Raw genomic sequence first — 22,404 nt, forward strand, 5'->3', positions numbered from 1 at the left:
TTTCCCTTAAGACCAGGAACAAGACAAGGATGCCCACTTTCACCACTCTTATTTAACAGTACTGGAAGTCTTAGCCACAGCAATCAGACAGGAAGAAAAAATAAAAGGCATCCATATTGGAAAGGAGGAAGTGAAACTGTCATTATTCACAGATGACATGATACTATATGTAGAAACCCCAAACACTCCATCAAAAATTTATTAGACTTAATAAATGAATTTGACAAAGTAGCAGGATACAAAATTAACGTCAAGAAATCCACGGCATTCTTACACACCACTGATGAACTCACAGAAAGAGAAACTAAAAAAACATCCCATTTACCATCACAGCAGAAAAAATTAAGATACCTAGGAATAAACTTACCCAAAGAAATAAAGAACCTATTTGCAGAAAACTACAGGTCATTGAAAAAAGAAACAAAGGAATATATAAAAAAGTGAAAGCACATACCTTGTTCATGGATTGGAAGAATTAACATCATTAAAATGGCCATACTACCCAAAGCAATCTATAGATTCAATGCAATCTCCATCAAAATACCAATGACAAACTTCAAAGAACTAGGACAAATACTTCAAAAGTTCATATGGGACCAAAACAGATCTCAAATAGCCATAGCAATCTTGAAAAAGAACAAAGTTGGAGGGATCACATTGCCAGATTTCAGGTTATACTACAAAGCCACTGTAATCAAAACAGCCTGGTACTGGCACAAGAACAGGCATATGGACCAGTGGAACAGAACAGAGAACCCAGTAATGGACTCAAGGCAATATGCTCAATTAACATTTGACAAAGGTGGCAAGAGCATACAGTAGACTAAAAACAGCCTCTTTAATACATGGTGTTGGGAAAATTGGACAGCTACATGCAAAAAAATAAAACTAGATCAGCAACTTACACCCTACACAAGAATAAACTCAAAATGGATAAAAGACTTAAATGTGACTCATGAATCCATAAAAATCCTAGAAGAAAATGTAGGCCACAAAATTTGAGATATCATACGCAGCAGAATTTTCACTGATACATCACCTAAGAAACAGGAGAAAATGAACACATAGGACTACATCAAACTAAAAAGCTCTGTACAGCAAAAGAAACAACCATCAAAATGGAAAGGGGACCCACTATATGGGAGAGCATCATTATCAATGATACATCAGATAAGGGGTTAATTTCCAAAATATATAGAGTGCTCATACAACTCAACAAAAGGAACACAAAGAACCCAATTAAAAAATGGGCAGAGGAACTAAACAGACATCTCTCCAAACAGGACATACAAATGGCTAAGAGACATATGAAGAAATGCTCCACATCACTAATCATCAGAGAGATGCAAATTAAAACAACAATGAGGTATCACGTCACACCTGTCAGAATGGCCGCCATCAACAAATCATCAAACAACAAGTATTGGTGAGGGTGTGGAGAAAAGGGGACTCTAGTACACTGCTGGTGGGAATGCAGACTGGTGCAGCCACTATGGAAAACAATATGGTGTTACCTCAAAAAATTAAAAATTAAACTTCCATTTGACCCAGTGACCCCACTTCCAGGAATATACCCTAAGAAGCCTGAAACAGCAATCAGAAAGAATATATGTACCCCCATGTTCATAGCAGCACTGTTTACAATAGCTAAGATCTGGAAACAGCCCAAATGTCCATCAGTAGACGAATGGATAAAAAAGCAGTGGTACATATACACAATGGAGTACTATGCAGCTGTAAGAAAGATCTCTTTTCCTTTGAGACAACATGGAGGGACCTGGAAAGTAGTATCCTAAGTGAAACAAGCCAAACAGAGAGACAAGTATCATATGGTCTCACTTATTTGTGGAATATAATGAACATAACAGTCTGAGGAATGGTGTAGTCCCAGAGACGTGGAAGTGGGGTACAGACTGACAATCCTGAGAAGAGGGGTAGTGGGGGAGAGATAAACCACAGAACTTATATGCATGTATGCATGAACAGTGGACATGAACAACAAAGCTGGGGACAGGGCAGGAAGGGAGTGGGGGTGAATTAATGGGGGGAAAAGGAGAAACATCTGTAACAAAAATAAATTAATTAATTGAAAAAATAAAATAAAATGCATTTTCAGTTTACTGAACTTTTTCTACAACGTAAAATATAAGAAAGAAATTATAAACTATCAAATAAAGCATTGTTTAAATACTCTTAGATTTTTTACATCATCTTTATCCACACATGTCTGGGAGCAATGTTTTACAATACCTGTGGAATTAATTAAACCAGTGTTGGCTGAGGAGTTCTATGTACCTAGTAACTGTCTGGAAGACTTAGGAGCCAATAAAGCAATGTACAATGAATATGACCTCAGGTGGAGTGTCTGAGAAAACTCCTGGTATACCACTGTTAACCTCTACAGTGTCTGCATTCTTTCTCTCTAGAACAATTCTTAAAACTGATCTTAAGTGAAGGTATTTGGGTACTATTATCTGGTAAAATTATTATATTCTACAGGGGGGAAAAAAGTGCCCATTTTCTCATTCTCTTACTATATCAAATTTGATGACATTTACCAAAGTTCTATATAACCTATTAAACATACGCAAGAAATTAGTATGAGTATCATGATTTCCCTTCTCTAATCCTGGATATAAACTACAGATGGTCCAGTCTACAGTAATTTTCATTTATTTTAAAACCACCTATAAAAACAATAATGTAATTCTATTATATATACTAGAAACCCTCACTGCATGGTAAAAAGTCCTAATGTTCAAAATATCAAGAAATTCAAATTGTATCAATTCCTCATTCCTTAAATCTTGTCACAGTGTATCACAGCTCACTGTGTTCCATGTACCAACAAAAGGATTCATGGTCAAATAATTTTACATGTTAAACAGATACATTTACTACAGAACTTCTTGGAAGCTAAATATACTATGTGCACTGTCTTTTTAGAAGAGCTACAAATGGGATTATTTATATTAGATATTATAGTAAAAATATGCACTGTGCCACCCTACCAGTCTTTCCCTACCCCACCCCTCTTAAAAGGCCATTCCTACCCCATAACATGAGAGTTGGTCATGTGACATGCTTTGGCCAAGGAAACAAGGGGCAGTGCCACTTATAAGCAGCAGTTTTAAGAGTCACCATTCCACTACCATCCCTTTCTCCTTCTGCCACAATTCTTGTACATCCCAGAGAGGTTGCTCCTTCAGCATTGGTCCAGGAACAAAGAGGACATGGGGCAGAGTGACAGTGGACCCATCAGAACATAAACATGAGAAACTTTTACTGCTACTCACCACTAAGATTTGGGAATGGGAACTCTTTGGATAATGAAATAAAACTTTTGCCTAAACTGAATGCTACAGCATGTCTCATAGATTTATTGGACCCTGGCATCCTTTTACCATGAAACATTTTCCAGGATTTGTTTCCTAAATTAGTCCTGGTTTTGAATGGCATCTTTTCTGTTTTGTAGTTCATATTGCATTTAAGATGTACATATATGTAAGCTAGAAGCATATGGTGTTAGATAATTGATCTCCTTAAATTTTATCAGAAATTTGAATTTATGTCAATAAAAATATTTTATTGAAATAATCTGATTAATATTCGGAAATCATATATCAGATAGCTACTTAAAAGTCAACACTGTTGTACTAATGCTGATTAACAATTTCATTTTCTGAACTGATCAGATAGTGTCCTGCTTTACTTTTTATATATCTGTTTAGCAAATTCAGAATACTGCTAGAAATGGAATTTTCTGTAAACCTCACTATGCTCAACTTCCTTATTTGAAATTTCAGTATCAATATTCAAATATTCTATAGTCTACTTTGCTGATCCAGTAAAACCACAATCAACGATATGCTAACTGGCATTCATAAATCCAGAATGTGTTTTTCTAATTAATTTTTCCATAAAGAATAGCACAGAAAGGAGGAAAAATGGTAACTAAATCCCAATCTTCTCCATTGGCATTAAAATTTTGTTGGGTGTTAAAAATCCTAGTAAGTACACATTCAAGTACACATTTGCTATGTTTACTATGCACAATGACGTTCAGAAGAATGGTTCAAAGACCTTGTATTTATGCTCACACAATAAAAATAACATTTAATCATACAGTTACTAAAACAAGAAGATAAACATAGATATTCTAGATAGATTTAATAAGCTAACAAATGAAAATAGTTAATAACAGAAAAGACAAGATTTTAATCAATTATTTAAAAATAAGTTCATGTCCTAAAAATGAACTAAACCATATTTTCCCTATTTGTTCATTTTAATTGATATCACATTCTCTGGTCTTATACAGCATCAGTTCACCATAAAGTGCTCAGGCATCAATAGAGCAATCACACATTTTATTCTCAAATGAGAAAACTGAATGCATTAAGTAACCATTTTTAAAATTAATCTTAATATATTATTGCCATATTTAAACCTAAAAAACCTTTTTCCTAAAGAAACAACTTTGAAATAATTTTCATACAAGAGGACAGTTGCAGCATTGGTGAGTTTCAGGGTTTGACATAATTTGTCACATGTATTTTACAATCTCAACTTTTTCTTCATGGTGTGGTTTTCATATTCAAAACAGTTTCATGATTTTTTTCCCACACTTCTACTGTATTTAATAGGTTAAAAAAAAAACAAAAAAACACCTCCATAATGCTTTGATACTGATTCATTTTGCAATTATAGCCTAAGGCAGTATAAAAAATAGCTTTTGCGGAATAGACCAATTTAATATTTAGTTATATTACCTCTAGACATTCAGGACTTAAACTGACTTTTCACCAACAGTACATTACTATGGAGTGATAACTTAGAGACTTTGAAATAGTTAATTTATATAAATTCATAATTTTAAAGAAAAATTTAACTTACTTGATGATGTAGTTTAAAATGTCACTTAAAAATGTATATAAAACTGACAAGGAAAAAAAATACACAATATCACACTTCCCTGATCAATAAGGAAGGTCAATCCTTCAGATAAGAAAAAGTTGAGATCAGCTCTGAGGGCACATGGTCCTCAACTGAACTGCTCCACTGCTTGGGGGTGAGGAAGGAGATGCCACCTGCAGTGCTGTTCTTACCGGTCAAGTCAAGACTTTCCATTGTGATTTCAATGGAACATCAGAATTCCCAGCTTCTGTGATGCACCAGGATTCTGTGAGAGATCCAGAGTAAAGTGTTAAAATGGTGAGCCACGAAGCCCTTTCCAACAAAGCTAACATTTATTGTCCTTTACCAAACTAATCCCCCCAAAATGAATTAATAACCAAACTATCAAAATCAGACAAATTATTTAAAATCTCTATGTTAACACTATTTAGAAAAAGCAGACTAAAGTATTTTTGTCAACTTTAACAAAAGACAGTCATTAAAATGACCCAATGGAAATTCTCAGAGGCAAAGAATTACAGACAATCACTTCTCAGCTTTTTAACTAAAAGCAAGCTTAGCATTACAGGCAAATCCCCTGAAAAAACAAACAAACATGATGTTATACTGGCATCCTGACTACAGTTATTTTAAAGGACTGGCCCAACCCAACCAGATAAACTTTAGTTCAGATATTAATAACTTCTAATTTATCTTTTAAATGTTTTAAAGATAGTAAGTGGAGTAAGATACTTTAAAAACCAACAACAACAGGGGATGGAGGAGACACACAAATAAAAAAAAGCTGGTAATAAAAAATTACTTTCTAGCGATAAGTGACACAGTAAATATAAGAGGATCAAAATCAGCAAAAGGATGTCTACAAAAATTAAATGAACATTTTATATTATACTACAAATATAAAATTATAGCTAAACTGTACCATTTTTAAGAACTGAATTATTTTATAGTTTCTTTGTGAGACATTCATTTAGTTTCTAAGGTGCTTCAACTAAGAGAGACAATTTTCTATCCCCCTGCAGATTATGACACCATATTTCTTTATGATCAGTATACTATAACACACTAGAAATCAGGCATCACTTACCAGCTTATAGTGTTATCAAAACTGTTAGTCATTTTATGGTTTAGCTGATGTTTTCTCCCTAATCAGTCACCATGATGTGAAAAAACTGGTTCTTACACATTAAGTATCAAAAATGTGTAATGATTGGCTTCCAATCAATACAGTCACGAAGGTAAATGCAGTACTCACATCCTCCCATAACCCACATCAAAATTACAACTATACTACAGAACAATCATCTTTCAGAACCACCTGAAATCTAGCTGAACAGAAGTTCTACAACTAAGGATATAAAGAAGATGCCACATTGAAAATGGTAGGAGGGGCAGAGAACAGAAGGGGCTGAACTCACACCCACCTGTGGTAGATAAAAATCAGGATAGATATCTTGGCTGTATAGGTTCCCCCCTGAGGACCTATGGTTCCCAGCCCCATGCCAGGCTCCCCAGTCCAGGGTTCCAGTGGCAAGAAGCGAAGTCCCCATAACTTCTGGCTATAAAAACCAGTGGGAATTGATGCTGAGGGAGACAGAGGGATGCTGGAGTCCCAGGCATTCCTCTTAAAGGAACTACACAGAGACTTACTCTGACACTCTCTCTAAGCTCCAGTGCTGGGGCAGCAGCTTGAAAGGCACTGGTGACATATGAGGAGGAACTAAATTGTCTGGTATCAGGGTAAGAGCTGTAGGGGCAGCTTTCTCCCAGAGAGAAGTGGTAGCAGAGGCCATTGTTCTTTTTCTGATCCTTTTCCCCACAGAGCCAGCAGGCAGGTACCATACCTGACTCTCCATCAACCTGGCTATCACTGTTCATCCCACCCTGGTGATCCCAAGACATCACCCCACCCAACGTGTGGGCCCACCCAAGCTGTTTCCAGTGGCTTTCCCATTCAAATGGCTTGTCTTAGCTCATGCTTCAGACTTTCCTAAAACCACTCAAAAAAGCAGCATCTGGCCTCAGCGAGCCCCCTACCTCTCTTTAAGTGACCCCAGGCCCGGCACTAGCAGCAGTAGGCCTTGGTTTGCAGCTTGTCCTCTCCTGGACACCTCCAAGCACAACACAAGTGGCAGCCATCTGCAGATCCCTTTGTAGCACTGTGGCCCTGAGCAGGGCATAGGTCGCAGATCACCTTGGCCTGTACCTCCCAGGAGGCCCCAGAGCCAATGCAACTGGTAGACACCATCAGACCATATCAAAGTACCACTCAACCACCTCCACAAGTGACACACTTAAGGGGCAGACTCCGTGGGCACCAGAGCCCTACTGAAGTAAGTCTTGCTCTCCATGAGGTGGGCCCCTGCACAGCTGATCCTCCACAGTGATCACAGCCAGTCCTTGCTGCCAATTGACCTAGCTGTAAAATCCCTCCCACTGATGTGCCAAAGGCAATCACAGCTCAACTACAACAGGAGGGTATACACTGCCCACATAAAAGAGGGTGTAACTGGAATGCCCAGCTCTGGTGAATGGGTAGGCTGTGCCACTGGACCCCACAAGACATCTACTACATTAGGCCACTCTACCAAGCCTAGGAGACATAGTAGCTCTACCCAGAAATAAACACAGAGAAGCTGCCTAAATGAGACAAAGAAAAATGTCTCAAATGAAAGAAGAGATTAAAACTCCAGAAAAAGAACTAAACAAAATGGAGACAAGTAATCTACTAGATGCAGAGTTCAAAACACTAGTTATAAGGATGCTCAATGAACTTAGGCGAAGAGTAAATAAACTTAGTGAGAACTTCAACAGCATAAAAAAAAAAACAAAAAAAAAACCATGGAAACCATAAAAAAGAATCAGTCAGAAATAAAGAATACGCTAACTCAAACGAAGAATAATTTACTGGCAATCAACAGTAGAGAAGATGAAGCTGAGAATCAAAAAAGCAATTTGGAATATAAGGAAGCAAAAAACACCCAATCAGAACAGCAAAAAGAAAAAATAATCCAGAAAAGTTAAGACAGTGTAAAGAGCCTCTGGGACAACCTCAAACATACCTACATTTGCATAATGGGGTGCTGGAAGGAGAAGAGGGAGAGCAAAAAACTGAAAACCTATGTGAAAAAATGATGACAGAAAACTTCCCCCTAACCTGATGAAGGAAATAGACATAATTCCAGGAAGCACAGAGAGTCACAAACAAGATGAATCCAAAGAGGCCCACACCAAGATACGTCATAATTGAATTGCAAAAGGTAAAAGACAAAGAAAGAATCTTAAAAGAGAAAAGCAGTAACTTACCTACCAAGAACCTCTCATAAGACTGTGAGCTGATTTCTCAACAGAAACTTTGCAGGCCAGAAGGGAGTGGCAAGAAATATTCAAAGTGATGAAAAGCAAGGACCTACAACCAAGATTACTCGACCCAGCAAAGGTATCATTTAGAAGCGAAGGCAAAGTACTTCCTAGAGAAGAAAAAGCTAAAGGACTTCACCACCACCAAACCAATTATTACAGGAAATGTTAGAGGGTCTTCTTAAGAAGAATAAGAAAAAAAAAAAAAGATAAAAAATATGAACAATAAAATGGTAATAAATACATATCTATCAACAACTGAATCTAAAAAAAAACAAAATAAACAGAAAGAACAGAAACAAACTCACAGATACAGAGAAGATTCTGAAGGCTGCCAGATGGGAAGGGGGATTGGGGATATGGGTGAAAAAGGTGAAGGGATTAAGAAGTACAAATTGGTAGTTACAGAACAGTCATGGGGATGTAAATTACAGCATAGGGAATAAAGTCAAAAGTATTCTAATAATTATGTATGGTGTCAGATGGGTACAAGATTTATCAGAATGATCACTTAGTAACTTATTCAATGTCTAGTCACTAGGTTGCATACCTGAAATTAATATAATATTGTATGTCAACAGTAATTGAAAAATAAAAATTATTTTTAAAAAAAGAATACAAATTTAGCCTTGGCCAGGTGGCTCAGTTAGTTGGAGCATCATCCCATACACTAAAAAGTTGCAGGTTCAATTCCCAGTCAGGTCATATACTTAAGTTGCGGGTCTGATCCCAAGTCGGCATATACAGGAGGCAACTGATCTATGTTTCTCTCTCTATCTCTCTCAAATCAATAAAAATATATCCTTGGGTGAGGATTTAAAAAAAAAGAATTAAAAAACAAAACCAAAAAACAAATGTGTAATGATTCATTTGAGTAATCCTATCTATACTTAGAATATTCAGTTGTCACCCAGTGTTACTGATGAAAACAATAGCTAAAAAGAATGAATAAAAAATTAAATGGTCTCAGCCCTGGCCGGTTTGGCTCAGCAGTTAGAGCATCGGCCTTCGGTCCTGAGAGACCCGGGTTCGGTTCCCGCTAAGGGCATGTACCTCGGTTGGCAGTTTGTCCCGGGCCCTGGTCGGTCGTGCGGGTGGCAGCCACTCGATGTGTTCCTTTCACATTGATGTTTCTCTCTCTCTTTCTGTTCCCCTCTCTCCCTTCCACTCTACCTGAACAAAAAAAATGGGAAAATGTCCTTGGGTGAAGATAAAAAAAAAAAAAAAAAAAAATTAAATGGTCTCATATAGCTTCACATGAGATATTATTCATTCATTCATATTTTTTAAAACAAAGGCATCGATGAAAGAATAAATTCAAATATTTGAAGCTAACTACAAAGGACACATATGAATACTTTCAAATTAAATATGTTTTTACTAAGGAAACAAAAGTTTATTCCTAATTATCATAAAATAGGACATTAATATTAAAAATGCTGTTGTAAAAAATTATATACACTATTATACATTCATTTGCATACTTTTCCTTCATATAAATTCAGAAAAGCCAGTATAGAGAAGAATTGTTAAAATAAATGAGTAAGAATTGTGAAGTAAAAAATGACTATAAATAACTGTCAGGTGGAGCAATTGGTATAAACTAAAAATTCAATATAACTTGCACTGCCAAAATTGGGAGAGGAAGGTCTATACCATTAATTTTGACAGTATGTGTTTAATTCTTATTTTGGTTTAAAAATTGGTTTACTTTTTAGTCTAAGAAGTGAGTACATGCAATCTGAGAAATGACATAGGCTAATATAGCCTATACACGGAACTGTCTTTAAAATAAAAATAAACTCACAATAATCTTCAGGTACACTTACAGATTATTTGTTCTACAATCAGATATATACCCCCCAAATGGATCCTAACTATACCTTATTTTCCTGTTCTATAATTTATCATATGGAACGAGTGGGGAGGGAGAGGAAGGAGGTGGCCTAGGCTATGGCCAACATGGGTTTAACAACTCAGGGTGACACAGAAATCGTGTTGGACTTCACTGACTAGGAGAGAGAAGCAGGGAGTCAGCCACAGAGCAGGGTTGATTTCAAAGCTGAAGACCCCGCTTGAGACAGACTCCCTTTGATAGCCAAGCTTAGAGACTCCAAATTTTACCTGGCGTTTACAAATGCCACATGAGTAGCTTCAGAAAAGCAATTTCAGCATAAGCTGTTCTGCATTTAAGTTACAACTACTTCACAAAGTATTTTGATTTGATAGAAATGGATGGTTGTGTGACATGTCAGGAGGGCAGATGGGCAAGCAGAGGGAGATGCCTGAAGTGTGAACACAACCCTGAAAAATAGTGATTTGAATATGCCCTTAGACAAAAGCCAGGGAAAATTTTCACCTGGGTAGGATCACGCTTCTCTGTGTTTTCTGGGTCCCACTTTGGCTTCCTTTCAACCCCCACTCTCACCCACACAGGACCTTGAATTCCTGACTCCCCATGACTTAGCTCCTACTGCCTCATTAAGAACCTGTTCCCTTTTCCTTCACAAGACTTCCCACCCAGGGCGCTGCGTCCCACAAAATGCAAACCTCGCTAGGACTGACCTGGAACAGCTCAGGATTCCCTCTGAAAAACTTCATGATGGCAGGTGGCACAGCTATCTATTAAATATCTATTATTTGCCTCTTACCACAAATAGGTCTTCAGGTGCTCTATCTTAAAGATCTGGCCTGAGCAACCACTGAAATATCCCCATGCATCTGTCTTTCTGGCACAGCATACACACTGCCCCCTTGGGGTGCTATGTTTTGAAAAGCTAATTATACTAAAAAAGGTGAGGTGCCACTTCTTACAATGAGGCAGACTCCCAATTAGTGCTAATGTCCAATATAACATTCAAAGTCACATCATGGCAAAATCCCCTTCTATGCCAACATTGTATGTATTGCATCCTGATGTCACAACTACCTAGTCAGTGCAGAAGGGACTCCTAGGCAACCATGTTGCCCACTTACATGGAAGAATATTTCATCCCCATGAATGACTGCTTTTCTGATGTTTTCATCAATTCTCTGGGTAATAAATTAAGCTTTAATTAACTCATTTTCATACATAACCCTAATTCAATCAAGCTCAATAAAATTCATTCCCGACTGCAATTATTTGCTAAGGAACAATTACATTCAAATAAAAAAAAAATTGCTGGGCATGATACAAGGCATGGTAAGATGTCTCTCCATTTATGGAGCTAGAAACAACAACAAAATTGCCAAACTTCTAGAAGAATGAGAAATATTTTTTTCCCTCATCCTCATGAAAAGAGAATACTCATACTTTTCCACCTGAAGAAAACAAAACAAAGCACCCAAGAAAGCAAATTTTAAAGTATTACTTTTCATTTAGGTTTATGCTGTGAAAAGAGACTGCATTTCTAATCTAAGAGTCAGCATGACCTCTGAGAGCCAAACCAAGGCCAGGTCACAAATAACATCTTAATATCCAATCTTTAAATAAATCTTTCACTAGCTACCTCCATTTTCCCAAAAATTATGTATTCCAATCTCCACTTTATAATATGGGTTTTCATAAGTGTTTTCCTATCTTAAAACTACTTCTTTACATGAATACGATTCTTATATTTTCCTCAATTCACTCTTTTATATACCATGTGTTTACAAATAAAACTTTAACGTATCATATTTGTAGTCAAAAAAAATTTTCATTACTTAACTAAAACCTTCCCTGTCCTGTGTGTTTGTTTATAAGGTCCCTCACCTACCCCACTATACTCTACATTCCTTTAATCTCTTCAACTGTATCATCAGGTGTATTATACAATAATATGGTACTGAAAATGCACACCAGCTGTTATGCAATTTAGCCAATGAATTCCACGCCCCAGGTCACTGTGATTCACCACAGGGCAAAGAATGTTTTTCCTAGAAATGTTAAGCTGACAGTCTGGCCTCCTGTCAAGTCATTTTCTGGAATAAAATATCTTCATATAGATAAAGATATATATGCATATATACACAAACATGTGACGCATACATATATAGACTATATATATTAAATATATGCATATATACACATATATTACACATACATATGTATGTATGCTTTTTAACAAAAGTGTTATCTTTCTTTATTCATACTTCATAAGAGTGATGATAGAAAGCATGCAGAAGATAACACTTGTTAAAATCACTCACCATGCCTATCTTTATAGTTCAAGTTTAAATCATAGCTATTTCACAGGCATTTTTGGCCAGCATCAATCTTTCACAGAAATCACAAGTCTCAGCTCTACAGAGAATGAAAATCTCTTAAAAGAACATGCAAATCTCAAGTACCTCTTTATGACCTTCCCACCCCCACCCTTGCATTTCCGCATGACCCAGAGCCTTTCAGTTAAGAAACCTTAAACAAAGTAATAAAAGGCAAAACAAGTCTTAAGTGTTCCCTAGATATCCAACAGTAAACCAAAGCAACTACTAAGTCATTCCAGATTTGTAGATCTGTTTGGACTTCCCAGTGAGGCATTAGGAAATACTCGGAGGCAGAAAGAAAACTCTAGCATTCATGGTTTGACATGGTCTTACATTACTCAATACTGACCAATTAGAAAAGTATGCTTTAAATACTATCTACTGCCTGTTTGTGACCTGGCCTTGTTTTGGCTCTCTGAGGTTATGCAAATGATATAAACTTTTACAGTTTGAGACACTTACTAAAGACCTACTATGTATTAACACTGCACAAAGGTATTACAAGAGTTGCTGTTTTCTAGAAGCCAATGATCCAGCTGGGTAATCGTACATATACACACGCACACATTACTTAATAATAACCAGAAACGTATAATGTCAAAATGGTAAGCAAGGACTTTTTTAAAAGTTAGAATGCAGAAGGCAATGTTTATGCAGGAAATGAACAAAACTGGAACCTGAAGCACTGGTGGCAACTGGGATGGGGAGAGAGAGGATAGAGGAGAGTGTTACAGGCGGGGGCACAGACAGGATATGTCAAGCTTCAATACTGAAAAGCAGCTAAAAGGGACAAAAGGCAGATCTGGTTAAAGTGCAAGGTTCATATCAGAAAACAGAACATAAAATGTGGGCAAATGAGAAAGTAATGCAATTTGCTCTTTTTTTTCTCTCCATAGCCTCATAAATAGCAGAATATAGTTAACAGCATGGTGGTCTGCAAAGAATACTGACCATGGGGCCGAACCCTGCACCCACCATTTACTACACTCCAATTGTGAGCCAATTCCTGAGACTCTCTGAGCCTCCACGCATATCTGAAAAATTGGGATAACGATCCCTATACCTCTAAAGGTTGCCTTAAACTATTAGAAGATATTTTAAATACAAAAGGCTTGGCAGACAGTAAGTACTCAATAAGTGCTAGTACTCTCACTAGAGTTAAATTAGCTAAGTGATGGAAAAGCATTTACTAAAGGTACATTGTGAACACTCTGAAGTTTGCCTTGAAAATTCTCTGCATTTGGATGCTATGTGAATCACTAGTTTCAAATGGTATTTCACTGCAGATTTTGTTTTAGTTTAGGTGGTTTTAACATATGTTTAATTCTGACAATCTGAGAAGCCATTTCTTACTCCTACCAATTTCAAGGTGCATTAGCTAATTTGATAATATGGACATTGTATTATAATTCTCGTTTTCTGTAAGATTGTTGTTTCAGGGATCATGGTGCAACCATGAATTCTCTCGATTTTGTAAGTAGAGGTAGAAAATGAGTAGGCATTAGTCTAGTCAAATGGCTTGGCAGGGAGGCTCTGAATGCCTCTTTTATACTCCTGCTAACTGTATAAATGTGCCTTTGACCTTCTCAGTCAGGGGAAATTGCACATTTAAGGCAGAAGGAGTTTCACTTCCAGGAAGAGTATAAAAACATGCTTGCCAGCAGCTACATCAGGAATGTTGACAACAAACCACCAGGTACTTTGGGAAGATTTATTAGTTCTATCAAGCCACTGAGCACTGAGCTGGAAAATAGAAGGTTAGGATAATCCAGCTCCGTGGGACGTCTCACCTATGAGTAACCTGGGTCAGCCAAGTAAACTCTGACCTACACACTTTAGGAATTAGCCTGTTCTTTCAGGGAGGGATTCTGCAAATGAAACCCACTGGAGCAGGCATGGGGAACCTTTTTTCTGCCAAGGGCCATCTGGATATTTGTAACATCGTTCTCAGGCCATACAAAATTATCAGCTTAAAAATTAGCCTGCTGTATTTGGTCAGGCTAATTCGGTGAGGTGTGTGATGTTAGCTGGTATTGATTTCATGGGCCCTTATATGGCCTGCTGGCCGGAAGTTCCCCAACCCTGCACTGGAGGAACCTCAAGACCACCTTGTTCTCTGATGTAAGAGTTCCTTTGGCTGCTTTCACATTAGCAAAAATTTACAATATACAGAAAATCTCTCTTATTTAAACAATTTAACCCAAAGTCATTTGACAAAAAAGGAAGCCAGACATTAGCAATTTACATAATTTTAACTGGAAAATATTCTTCTCTAAGTAAAAGACACTAGTCTTCCCCTTTTTCCCTTTGAGTTGCATGAATACAACTTAAATATAACTTAACTTTTTGTAATGTTATTAAAAACACACTTGTATTAAAATTTATATTGTGTTAAAAAAACAAAAACTGTATTATCGAGAAAGAATTCCTGTCCCTTTCAGGTGTGCCTCAAGTATTTCTAGCAAATATCTTAGCAGCAGAAAGACTCTTGCTCCAGGTATGTTAACTGCAAGAATATTCCTCCATGAAAACACAAAGAAGTCTGCTCAAAAGTGATCCACAATAGGTGTCAATACACTTCCCTTGAAGTTACTTATTCACAAAGCAGATATTCCTGGAACAAATAATACCATACAGTAATTAGCCATTTTACATCAGAAAGATCCAAGAAACTTTCCTTAGAGAGAAACAGGGAAGTCTAACTACAACATTTCCATAGCTGAAACTAAGACATACCCAAACAGGTTAATTGATTGGACAAAAGCACTCAGCTGGTTTGTGACCAAGCTTTTCTCGTCACTCCACACTGCTGCCCCTGAGGATCTGATACGATTTCCCACTAAACATGCCACTAAATCATGGAATCACACAATGCTGGAGGCAGATGAGAGTTGGAGGGCACCCAGTTCAACCCCTTCTACCACACAGCAATCTAGTCAACATCTAGAGTTTCACATAATGAATTTTGGGGAAACTTCAAGAGATAGTCTAAGATACAGACTATAGTAAAATCTGCAACATAATTTAACACCATTGCTGACAAGATAATTTATCTATTTATTTATTATTATTTTTTTAATCCTCATCCGAGGGCATTTTTTTTGCATTTATCTTCAGATACAGTGAGAGTGAGAGAGGGAGGAAGAGAGAGAGAGAGACACATCGACTGGCTGCACAGGACCTCAACCAGGGCCAGGGACAAACTGCAACTGAGGTACGTGCCCCTATAAGGAACCAAACCCGGGTCTCTCTGGTCCGCAGGCCGACACTCTAACCACTGAGCCAAACCGGCCAGGGCTGACAAGATAATTTAAATGAACTAATTAGGTTTCCTTTATCCCATACTCCAATCCCTTTCCATTTCCTTCCTTAAAAGCAACCATTTTAATGTGTTCACTGAGTATTTTGAATGTATGCTAATTTTACATAGACCTGAGAATGGTACATCAGATAAACAGAGATAGAGAAAAGACACTACTAAGAGGGAAATCTCTTTTAAAGTTCCAATGTAAGAGCTCAAATAATACTTCTTTTCTATTTATTTTCTGAGCTCTGTTTTTCTCCTTCTCAGAACAAAACTTAGTTAAACATTCAACTCTCTCACACACCTACCAAAATTGCTGCAATCAACAAATCATCAAATAACAAGTGCTGGTGAGGGTACGGAGAAAAGGGGACTCTAGTACACTGTTGGTGGGGATGCAGAGTGGTGCAGCCACTATGGAAAACAGTATGGTGTTTCCTCAAAAAATCAGAAATTAACCCAGTGATCCCACTTCTAGGAATATATCCTAAGAAGTCTGAAATTCCAGTCAGAAAGAATATATGCATGCTTATGTTCCTAGCAGCACTATTTACAATTGCTAAGATCTGGAAACAGCCCAAGTGTCTATCAATAGATGAGTGGATAAAAAAGCTATAGTATATATAAACCATGGAATACTATGCAGCTGTAAGAAAGAAAGATCTCATGTTCTATCTCTCTCCCGATTTTTTGTGTGTGGGAGGCAATCAAATTTTTGGTGGCCTTGCTTTGGCAAGGCAGGAAAGAAAAAAAAAAAAGATCTCTTATCCTTTGAGATGACATGGAGGGACCTGGAGAGTATTATGTAAGTGAAATAAGCCAATCAGAGAAAGACAAATATCACATGATCTCACTTACTTGTGGAATATAATGAACAAAATAAGCTAACGAACAAAAGAGACACAGAGACACAGAAGTAGGGTACAGACTGACAAACATCAGAGGAGGGGTGGGGGGGAGTGAGATAAACCAAAGGACTTATATGCATAACCAATGGATATAGACAAAAATGCCATGGAGGGGGAGGTGCAGAATCAGGAGGAAGGTGTCAATGGGGGAAAAAGGAGAAACATCTGTAAAAATTAATTAATTAATTAATAGAGAAAAAAAAGATTCAACTCTTTGCCTACCCCACTTTCACCACCACCTTGAACTTGAGCTACCTAATTCTTGGTTTAAAAAAAAGGAAACAAAAGTAGAAAGACAGAAGTTGATAATGCTAATGTGAACCTGACAATACCCAACATGCCACATTATATATCTTTCAGAGACTACAAAGCAACTGCAAGCCATCTAGATTTCACTGTATAAGTTTCCAAGAAACATCCCAGGTTCTGTCTCATGAACACTCAACTACTCAGCCAAGAGTCTCAACAAACATACAGAACTGTATGCTCATGTGTGACACGAACATTTAAAATCAGAAAAAAAGCACTACAGAATTGGTCCTAGGCAAAATTAAAGCTGCTGCTTGGTGTCCCTGAACTTTCTTCACAAGTCCTCTCCCTTCCCCTAAAGACTCTTGACCCCACCCCAGGTACCAGCCAGTTTCACTCCACCATCCTCCCATATCAAAACCTGCTTTTACATAAATGACTGAGAATGTTTACAATATTAACTGGGGAGTAAAATTTGCATGCTACCGGGCATTATGTCTAAGTAAAAAATCTCCAACTGTGGAGCAGTAAGAGTAGGTAACACGAAAGCACACCCACAGATTTCTAAGTAAGCTCTACCATCTTTATCTGTTTATATCACTGAATGCTAATACCTATAGTCCAAACCTAATAGCATCAATTGGAATAATTAAAAGTCTGAAAGCACGTTACAGGAGATGCCTACCTCAACTGAAAGTTTATAAAATTACTTATTGCAATGTGAGCCATCAGAGTGAAGTGTGCGAAAAGAAATCAGAACTAAGCTGTCTGAAAAAGGGGAGGACAGCCCACCCTACCTGGTGCTGTTTATGTCAGGTAAGACCAGAAAGAACTCAAAGTGCCTCTAGACCAGATCACTGAATGATTATTGACAAGAGCTAAGCAACCATGTTGGAAGCAGAATGGTTGAAGGAAATGAAAATGTTACTCAGGAAAATAAGGGATGTTTTCATAACATTTTGGAGTCTTATGAGGAAGGGGCATCAGCTAAAATTTTACATGGTGGTTTCAGAGTTTAAAACTGGAACAATGAACAAATGTTTCTAGAAGTCAGTCTAGGGTTTTTAGTAGAAGGTGTTCAGTAGAAGGAAATACTAACTATCTGATTTGTCCACAAATAAAGTGAGTTCCTTGGATATTTCTTTGTCAATGGAGATGTTCAAGCAGAAACTTTAGGAGTTACTTTACAGAGATACATACAGGGCACTGAGGGCTGACCCAAATATTTCAAGATTCTCTAGCTTTGAGAAACCAAAACAAAAGAGAACTAGAAGCCATGAGGCTTGGAATCCCTATGTCCAGCAGTCACGGTGCCCAGCAACTATCCCCTTGCTCCAAGTGCCAAAAGTGCAAGTGCAGTAACATATCAAAGGAAGCCTACTGGCTTATGCTCATATTGTTATGCTGAACTGAAACTGGAATAATAAAAAATTCAAAAAAATAGTATTATTACCTAATTTCATAGAACTGTTTTTGAAATCCAAAACACTTTATGGACATTGAATCAAATCTATAAGAAATTATTACAGTAATTGACATAACAAGCTTCCCCACCCCCCACCCCCCTGCACCATTTTCTATATTAAGAAGAAAGAGCCACCAATAGCTATAGGTATATTCATCAACTTCACAAATAAGAAAAAATAAATCTCTAAAATAAAAGTTACCAGATGGGTAAATCATTCAACCACAACCCTTTTCTATGTGTATTTAAAAATATCATTATTTCATGAACATCCCAAAAGACTAAGAGAGCCAAGGATTTGTCAGATACTCACATTTGACTAGAGATTTTATTTTCTAATTTGTATCTTACAAACCGAGATCCACATTTTTATTTCATTACCTTATGAAATTAGCCTTTCAGCATATTTTTAGCTGAACTTACAGGGTAGTAAATGCACCCTGGAATTGAAGATCAAGAGGCTAATATCTTGGTAGGATTAATATACCTTATAATTGACTTCCTGTTGGATTTTGCCATTGTTCCCCTGACCATAGGACATTCCTTTTCAGTTAAAATTCCACTGTACAGATAACAACTTTGACACCTGCCTGAAGAGCTCTTTTGGTAACCACACATTTTTGTGAATCATTCTCTGAAGGTTATCCCAAACATCTGACATAAAAGCAAAAAACAAATTCCCACAACTCTAACTTTACAAATCATAGCTCCATTAAAAATGAACGTCAAACAAAATACAGGTAGATACACCTAGACACTTGCAAAAACTGAAAAGCACTACTAAACAAGCAGAAACAAGCATTTCTAACATTTCATGAAAGGTTCCCACTAGGATCTGTAATTGAAACCAGCTTTTAATGGCCAGTGCTGACGGAAGACAACTACATTAAGTATTCTGAAAACCATTTCAATTCACTTTGGAGTAATTTGAAGTTTTTAAATATCTAAAATGTTGTATAACTGCTATTGGTGTGTCTTGTGGTTAAAAGTAAAACAAATTTAACATTTCTTGGGCACACGTCACAAAGGTAAGCAACTGGAAAAAATTTAAAGAGTCTTTGGTAACAACTGAAAATGGACATGAGACTGAAATGTCACCAGGTTGCTATGGAGAATCCTCAAACAGCAAGAAGAATGTATGCGCTGGTAATACGCATGTTCAAGAGAGCCCTGTTTCATTCAAAAGACAAAACAGAATCCCAAAACCTGTCAAGCTATTAGTTTTTCCTTTTTAGTTTACTTTTAGAAGCTCATTCAAATCAAGGAGAATGGTTTTAGTCCAAACATACAAGAATAAGATTTATAATTATTCATTACATCTTAGAGATACTTAAACCAAGAGACTTATTTGAAACTTTCATTTTTTGTCCTAACACTTCACTTTCTCCCACTGACCAGCTATTCTACAGTGATTTCTTTTCTTATTAACCTAAATTTCTTCACTGTTTTCATCCAAATGGATAACTATCATCACTGCCCGCCTGGGGTACTTTGTGGGGAGATGTGATTAGGCAGCAGTCAGATGTGCTAAATTAAATGTGGGAGGAGCCCAATATGAGCCTGAGGGCTTAGAGGCCTGGGCAGAGTGACAGGATGGTATTACACTACTTTGGAAAAGCTGAGTGTCCTGGTGGTCAGGGGTGAGGAGGTAGCTAAACAGTTGGTTCTAGTGGTCAGAGATCCAGTTTGTGATCTCTTTTACACGGATGGAAACATGGAATGAACCAGAAAAAGTTGCGCGGATAGTAGAATCTGGGAGTCATCCAAACACACACAAATTAAACCTGTTGCTGACAGATGTGATTCAGGCCCCTCACCTGAGAATGGGTGAATAGGAGCTCAAGAACTGACTTCTCAGGTAACCTGCACAGCCTGCCTTTGGACACTTCCATCACCATTGTGGGAAGTTAGTGAAGAAGCATGAGGGGTCATCACCCTTACTTGTGGCTGACACTGTTGAGTCTTTTCAGGAATTGGTGTGAGCAGTTGTGGGGGCCCACTAATCCTGAAGTTTCCTCTCCCTACAGCCTGCCTTAGCACACACTGTTCTTCCAAGACTTTCCCCTATGTTTACAATCCCACACATTTCAAAGTATCTCTATAAGCCAAAGCATATTTCACTCACTGAATTATATTCCTCGGCCAGATCATAATCTATTTTGTTTTCTGTTAGAACTGGTTGAAAAGTGAAAGATAAGCTGACTGCTTTGGCAGTTGACAGAATAACAAACTCATCAGAAAGGGGCAAACCCTATCTGAAAATCTAACATCATTTTGCCCACTTCTCACCTCAGTTCATAATCATTTAGTCAATATCAACAACCAAAATAATGCCAGGTTTGTTTTTTTTCTTCCAATGTGGGAAAAAAACATATTCAAATATAAAAAGTAGCCACATTTACTCTGAGACATTTGCTTAACTAATAACTGGTAGGAGCCCCAGAAAGTTTCCACAAATGAAGTTCTCTGTGAATTGCTCTCAACCCACACTACAAAACACAACCACGGGAGACACTTTTTAAACACAGGTGACCAGGCACTTCATAGTACCCTAAAACCATTGACATGAGAATAATCTGTAGGGTTGTTCTCAGGCATCCACGGTACTAAAAGCTTTCCAGGTGATTCTAAGGTACAGCCAGGCTTGAGAACTACTATGGATATATATTTGGAAAATTAGTGTTAAAAATTGGTAGTTCTTGTGGCTGAGGAGCTCAGATGGTTACAGCACAGGGTTAAAATGGTCACAGACAATAACGAATCTGACTGGTTAGGTTTATTCTCTTTTTAGAAAGACTGTATATACCTCTATCCTGATACGCCTCCTACCAGTTTATGCTATATATATGAATAGATCTGTGTAAAAAAAATTGAAATTTTCTCAATACAAGCAATGCAGAGTTGTCTTTAAATCACATGCCAGCAAGGAGATTCAGTCAAGCTCTTTCCTACATTCTCTCCCATATCTTTCAGCTACAAACATGTTTTGCAACATAGCTGACGAATATTAAGGATGCATTTGTGGCTATAAGAGAAGGGCAGAAGTTCCCTATGAGCCCAGTAGGCTGCACCCAGATGTATGCCACAATCATTATTAAATATATGGAACACATCAGACACTAAATGGTTTGTCAAAAGAAAAACAATGTATCTCATGCCCCAAAGTTAATGGCATTGGTTACTGTCCTTAACACACTACTAATAAATGTAGGTGGTAAATGAAATAGATGCACCTTCCGTGAGGCCGCTTACTTATTTGACAAAGGCTTAAATAGAAAAAAAAAATCATTCCATGATGCTGTCCAACATCATATGTATAATTAGTACCAACTTAGGGACTACTGTCTTTCTTTCATGATGCTTTGGTATCTTAGTCCCTATGTTAATAGTTGGTCCTTATGTATAGAAGTAATTATCACAGATCCTGAATAGTTTTCAAATGAACAAGCATAAAAGTGTTTTACTTTGTTTCCTTTTGGTTTTGGTTTCTTTCCTCCTCCTTAGCAATTAATTTGCATTACAGCTTCCTTTGTGAAGAGGAGGTACCAAGGGACAAAGCTACTGAATAACTGGGGACCTTAACTACTCAGATCACCCAAAGCACACAACCTCAGCTCTGTAAACTCAGTACAAAAAAACCTATCTTGGGGGGAATGGGGGTAACTACCCTAGAAATTGCAAGCTTCTCTGGAGCTCAGATCAAACATTTAAAAAGTAAATACTTCACAATTATGAAGAAATCCAAATACTTTTTTTCAAGTAGGAAAGATCAAGGAAGTAAAAATGCTGTTTGAGGAACACAGTAGTTTTCTATTTAGAATTTTTCTAGACAAAAAAATTCTTCCCTCATGAACTGATGCGTATTATGAGTTCCTAATATCTCAATTCTGTAAATTCCCATTTTACACTAATACTGGGAAAACAAACCCCGAAGCTCCATTTTCAGAGCAAAACAATGTAAACTACACATC

At 37.3% G+C, this 22,404-nt stretch overlaps 1 protein-coding gene across 8 annotated transcripts in view; it reads right to left on the minus strand.

Annotated features, from left to right (window-relative positions):
• The window catches only part of BBX (BBX high mobility group box domain containing), a 285,638-nt gene that overhangs the window by 164,866 nt on the left and 98,368 nt on the right, over positions 1-22,404 (minus strand). For all 8 annotated transcript variants that reach the window (XM_036242414.1, XM_036242412.1, XM_036242411.1 and 5 more), the window contains one exon: positions 5,109-5,182. The gene's annotated coding sequence lies outside the window, so the exon portion shown is untranslated. The remainder of the gene's footprint in view (positions 1-5,108; positions 5,183-22,404) is intronic.

The sequence above is a fragment of the Molossus molossus genome, unplaced genomic scaffold (assembly GCF_014108415.1).
Source record: "Molossus molossus isolate mMolMol1 unplaced genomic scaffold, mMolMol1.p scaffold_m16_p_5, whole genome shotgun sequence".
NCBI classification, from domain to species: domain Eukaryota; kingdom Metazoa; phylum Chordata; class Mammalia; order Chiroptera; family Molossidae; genus Molossus; species Molossus molossus.